This window comes from Manacus vitellinus, unplaced genomic scaffold (genome assembly GCF_001715985.3).
Source record: "Manacus vitellinus isolate BGI_N305 unplaced genomic scaffold, ASM171598v3 scaffold_13_pilon, whole genome shotgun sequence".
Lineage (NCBI taxonomy): Eukaryota > Metazoa > Chordata > Aves > Passeriformes > Pipridae > Manacus > Manacus vitellinus.
In genome coordinates this window covers 16,077,302-16,083,572 of record NW_021938999.1, presented here as the reverse complement: position 1 = coordinate 16,083,572, position 6,271 = coordinate 16,077,302, and the positions used below count along the sequence as shown (strand labels likewise).

The following is a 6,271-nucleotide window of genomic DNA, read 5'->3' as shown; positions in this document are numbered from 1 at the left end:
GGAATCTAAATATGAGCAGTGCTATATAAAAATAAATGAGAACACAGTGTATATTTATGTGGTTCCTTCTCCAAAGGCAAATAGGAGATTAAGTAACTTAATGAATGAGGATGAAAAGACAAAGCACTGCAGTAAAGTCCTGTTGTAAATACACGCAACCCCATCAACAACCAAATCTGTTGTTGTCCAGAGCCATATTTAGGATGGGAGGTCTCCATCCCTACACTGCATTCTTTATTTCTGTCTCACACATTGTTCCATTACTCTCCCTAAATGGAGCATGACATTTTCTTAAATAAGTACCTGACCCTAAAAACCCTCAAGCGTATATAGAGCATGGCATGAGAAAAACAGCTTCCTATTCTGATTCGTGCCTTTGATTTCATAAGCCCTATATCTGTCAATAATCACATTGAGAGCATATTCATTATAATTCCCCAAAGCACTGCATTTATATGAGTGAACAAGCTCCTGTTATCAAAGCAGAGCCTTGAAGTGGCTCCACAGTTAAGCTAATGTAACACACGACCACAGGAAGTACCAGAAGGTAGATTTCAGGTTCAGACAGCAAAGCTGGAAATGTGAAGTTCTTGCTATCAATCCAAGTTCTTTGTGGTCTGGATTTACCTGGGATTTCTTTGCTGGATCTGTAACACAGAATCCAGCCTCTCTCCATATTTTAAGAAAAGGCAATACTCAGGTACCCTGTCATGCCAAAGTTCCTACAAAGTTCAGTGCTACAAGAAAAAGTCACCAGAAAATCCACTGACACATTCCTGGGTTCTTATTCCGCAGCTATCAACACTAATTTTCTCTTTCGCACACTGAAATTCTTGCCTGGAATATTTACCTGGATTTCCTTTCAACAAAACACCTGGGTGCAAACAAGAAGTTATTACAATGCCGAAGTTTCTGGGAGATTGATGCATTTGCTATGTTAAGTATAGATTGATGGGTCAAAATAAGGTTAAGGTTTTGTTTACTTATAAAACCATTTTGCCATGACTACACCGTTTTCATTGTAGACTTAATTACATCAGCATCATAGTTTATCACCAATTGGCAGATCATGATATAACTGTTATTTCCTTCTAGCGATTAGGAATTTTGAAAGTATGCCCATCTCTTTATTTGTGTCCAAAGAAGTTTCATCAACCTCAGACGCACTTCTATTAGATACATGGGGAGGAAATCCATTCAGTCTCAGCGTCAGGAGGAGACAGTGTTGAGTAGATTCCTTGAATTAATTGGATGTTTGCAGCAGCTTCCAAAAGCCCCAGTGGGTTCCTCTAAAAGATGTCACTTCACTCCTGAGGAACAAGTTACCTACTCCCATACAAATGTAAATTAAATTGATGTGGAAGTAACTGAGACTCCTCCATGCATTTTAGAAAGAGTTGGATTAGAAGTATTATCCGTCTCTGCTCTGATTTCACAGTGTGTAGAAATACCAATATGAGCAGTAATGAGTACAAACCCAAATGACTACTAAAAACAGTCCAGACTGAATAAAACTCAACTTTAGTCTCCTGTGCATCTTTACCCAGTCTCTTCTGGGATGGCACTGTTGTGTTTGCTTCATGGATGCATAAGAAAGGCATTCAGATAAATGGACATATATTAACGGTTGCATGAAGTGTATGCAAAATAAAAATATAACCTTTATTACTCTTAATCCTACATTTAACTGAATTAACTGAAGCATGGAACCAGGGTTAGAAGAAAAGTATATTGTAGAAAAAAAAATGTCAATATATATGCATTTAAATGTGGGAGAGGGTGGAAACATATTCTTAATAAAGACAATGTGACATTCCTTTCTCTCCAGTTCAGAGTAAATAAAACAACCCTGCTTTCTTTCCAACAAATCAATCAAACCACACCACAAGTACGATGATACCCTATTGTTTCTTATGGCTTCCAGAATGAATGTGAAGTTATGTGTGTTTTGCTTGGCACAATTGCATCTTCTGCTCAAATCCCACCAGCCAGGTCCCAAGCCTTATCTTTCTCTGTCAGAATCCCCTGCAACTCATTATTTTTCATTTGAAGATTCTCTCTGTAACCTTTCCTGCACTTCTCATTCCAGGCATCTGCAGGGATGTGGTGTGTTTTGGAGCATGAGGAAGTGCTGTTTATTTTCAACTCCCTTACTGTCTACACCCAGCAACCTCTAGCATTTTTAAAGAAAAGTAAGAATATTTCCCTCAACATCCTTCTCCTTCTGACTTTAAATGCAAGGGAAGCGTAGGAATTCTATAGTGAACTGCAGGTAAGGACCAGGACAAAGGACATGGCTGAAGTGCAGTTCCTGGGGTATGGAAGCAGTAGGTGAGGCTTCTTACTGTTTTCTCACACATTTTTCTGTGTTTACAAAAGTTTGATCCAAGTTTATACGGCTTCACCATATCAGACCTGACCTTGAACACAGGCTGCTAAACTCCTAGGAAGAAGGAAAGGGGTCCCTGTAGATACACTTAAAGACTTGACACCTCTTTGACCACGATGCCATTTATTTGTCTCTAAAAATGTCCTTCTCAGAATGCCCCAGAATGGGCACTGGACTGCAACAGCCCACATTGTCCTCAAAGGGGATAGGTGAGCATTGGTCCTGCACGGCTCAGTGGCTGTAAATCAGCAATACGAGTTCTGTTGCAGGCTTTTCTGGATCTTTTCCTGTATCTACAGTTGTGTTAAAGAGAAACTGAGATTTGGCTCTGCAAGTCACAGAATCACAGAATATGCTGAGTTGGGAGGGACGCACAAGGATCATCGAGTCCAACCCTTAGTGCTACCCAGAACCGTCCACATGAGTCACACCATGAGAGTATCATCCAAACGCTTCTTGAGCTCTGTCAGGCTTGGTACTGTGACCACTGCCCTGGGGAGCCTGTTCCAGTGCCCAACCACTCTCTGGGGGAAGAACCTCCTTCTAATATCCCACCTAAGCTTCCCCTGACACAACCTCAGACCATTCCCTTGGGTCCTGTCACTGGTCACCACAGAGAAGAGATCAGTGCCTGCCCCTCCTCTTCCCCTCAGGAGGAAGTTGTAACTGCAATGAGGTCTCCCCTCAGTGTCCTCCAGGCTGAACAGACCAAATGCCCTCAGCTGCTCCTCACACAGCTTCCCTTCAAGGCCCTTCACCATCTTTGTTACCCTCCTTTGGACACTCTCTAATGGCTTAGTCATGCTCAGACAACTTAAAATGGCACTTAGGATACACTCCAGCATCTATGAAGCTATAAAAGCTCAAAAGTCAAGGAATGCAGAATCCCCTTATTCCAAGGTGTCAGAGCTTATGCAGTTAGAGAAGAAGGGCAGGATCTTTACCCGAACTGCTTATAAGTGATCTGCTTACTAATAATTTCTGATTGTGCAATTTGCCATTGCAAATTCTTACCTCTGTTTTCGTAGGTGATTTAGACATATCCTTGTGAAATCAAATGGTGGAATTCATTGCTGTAAATATTCATGTATAAATATTATTGTTCAAAACTTAATACAATTATCACATGAACAGGAAACAAAGGCCACTCTGGATCCATAAAGTCTTCCAATTTCCACATTTCTGTGCTTTAATTAACAGTTACTCAAAAAAAAAAATGAGATCTACCCAGTGACTGATTACACACTTAACAGTTTGTCCCTCTTAAAACCTTCTTTTCATCCAGTTCGGTAGTAAATGTGTGTTTAAACCACCAACATTGCTTTTAAGGGCTGTGGTCATGCTCCTCACTTCTCTGCTCAGCTTCAGCCATGTATAGAAACAAACAGTACAGAAAGGAACTTGTCAATGTAGTTGATCTGTCACTGATGTTACAATAAAATAATGCTAAAGGTTAAGGAAAAGGACTATTTGCAATAATGATGGTTAAGTGTTTGTGAGATGGCAGGAGAGTTTGTGAGATAGTTCTGGCAGACGAACTCTTTGGATTTTGTGGGCTTTCTTTAAAGTTTAGTTTAGCAGCAGTGGATGCAGTTGCTGCACTTGAATGAGTCTTGTAGTGCCTTAAAATATTCGGTGTCACAATGCGTTTATTTCAACTACATTAATTGCATCCAAACATTTCTGTTTAGTCCCATTGGAAAAACAAGATTGCTAGGAGTCTTCTGTGTGCTCATTTCTTCTTCCAATTTCTTACTTGCTTGAGGCGAATGATTTTCTGAGAACCCGGTATGCGATTAAAGATGCAATAATTCTTCCCAGGAAAAGCAATAATACCATCCAACAGTATCATATTCCCACTTCTTAATTAAGGTTCTATGCTTTTGTTATTCATTGACAGTAACCCACACACACATACTTCTGCATAATTGTACCACAGGTTCGTTAGGGTCTGCGCATGGATTTGTGTTTGCCATTTGGAGCTCACATCCATCCATGCCCAACGAGTCATTTCAGCGAAATGCAACTACTCTTAAAGAATGAAACATAGTAAGCTATGGGTAATGGCAATTGAACATTTTAGAGAAATTGGACTTTATGAGGATCATCATTTTTCCACACTAATTACAGAACACAAGTGTTCCTAATATAAGCTTGGGAAATGCACAGTAACAACCGAGGTACAAATTTGTTATATAGACAATGTTGAAATTTTGCTCCTAATATTACTGGATATGAACTGCAGTTTAATTTGAATACTGTAACCTTGGATGTCACGCTGGGATTTAACACAGCTTTCTAACAGAGAAGTTGCTGCAATCAACAACAAAACTCAAAAGCATGAAGTTTAATGACTATGGCCTAGAGTTCATGAGAGACTTTACAGTGACGCCTAATTTAAAATGTCCTATGCAGCTGCATCTGTCGAGGCATATCTTTGACAAAAAGCTCTAGAGACTCTCAGCACCAGATAGATTTTACCTCAATTTAAACATTAAATTGAGACATTTAGAAAGGAGTGTGGTCATTGTAGACTCTTCATTAGAGTTAATGAGGACAGATAGAGACCTGCAGAAGGTGAATTGGTTGTTAAGTAGATTGAAAAAACCATCTGGCTTGTGCATGGAGCTGAAACATCCTCTGAGATGCACAACTTTCTCTTGCCTATTGACTGGCACCTGAAGTGGAGAGGAAGGAATCCAGCCTCCAAAGTACTGCTTCTGCCTACTCATCCTCCCAGTTTAAATATTTAAATGTCAGTTCTGGATTATGCTTATGCTCTCTGGCAAGCAGGCAGTTTGGATCCTGCTCCCTCCTTGGTCTGGAAAACTACAACTCATTTCTTTAAAAAGTGACCTAAACATCTAAAATTGAGATTGCAAGTAGTCTCTGTCAACTCCTGCTGAGAGTATATCTCTGTACAGACATTAATACAGAGTAAAAAAAAAGAGAGAGAAAAGAAAGACAACTGACTTCAGCTGAGATATAGCAGCATCAGCCTGTACTGGGCTGGGGACAATACCTTGAAATTAAATCCAAGAGTTTCAAGAATCTCACTGCCCCCCAGACTCTGATTGTTTACACTCATTTCCTTTATTGGCCTGGCACTTAAATACATAGTCATAAATGGATATTCACATGGTATAGAAAACATTGGGAAAAATCATCACCTAGATCCTGGTGCACTAAGGACAATGCTGAAAAAGCTATGAAAAATAACTTTAGAGATAAGTCCTGGATGTATTATAGTTCAGTGTGATGGATTCATCTAATTTCAGTCAGTGAGTTGGGAAAATATAATCTTCCAGTTAATTTTCTTTGTGTCCTTACATGATTCTCTTGTTCTAAGAACAAAATCTTAGTAAGAAAAATCTTAGTAAGCTGAATTTTTTTAACTTTTGTAGGGACCTTATATCATTAAAATTTCAGCAACATTTATAAAAAGAAGGGAGAAACTTGATAGATAAATTTCAGCAATACAGTATGAGGTCCCATTTCCAAATTACAAAGAGATGTCCATTCAGAGTAGGACCTTGAATCGTAATTAGTTATAAACTTCCCATAAAAAAATTAAATAGAACAAATTTCCCTTTAGGAACTTACCAGGCTATGCCAGCTGCTATTAGCTATCTCCACAAAACAGCTAAAGAATGATAAAGCAAATCCTTAAGTATGACCCTAACAATGAATTTAATTTTCTCATGTTAATTAAATGTTGCTCTGTTACTGAAATCTGAATTTTTACGTTAGCATATCTTTTTTAATTTAAAATCTTCTTTTTATAAAGCTGGTTATGAATAATGCTGCTACTCCTAAGACATCCATCCTTTAGGGTAATGATTTCTAAGAGCTGGAAACTGAAACACATTCAAAGCAATCAGA

The 6,271-nt window shown here is 38.9% G+C and overlaps 1 long non-coding RNA gene across 1 annotated transcript; it reads right to left on the bottom strand.

The window, feature by feature from the left end:
- Positions 1-775: 775 nt before the first annotated feature.
- On the bottom strand, positions 776-6,034 carry LOC108638838. The gene is made up of 3 exons (XR_001920104.1): positions 5,993-6,034; positions 3,404-3,462; positions 776-874 (listed from the first exon to the last, which is right to left on the bottom strand). It is a non-coding gene; the product is annotated as an uncharacterized LOC108638838 (long non-coding RNA).
- Between the last annotated feature and the right edge of the window lie 237 nt (positions 6,035-6,271).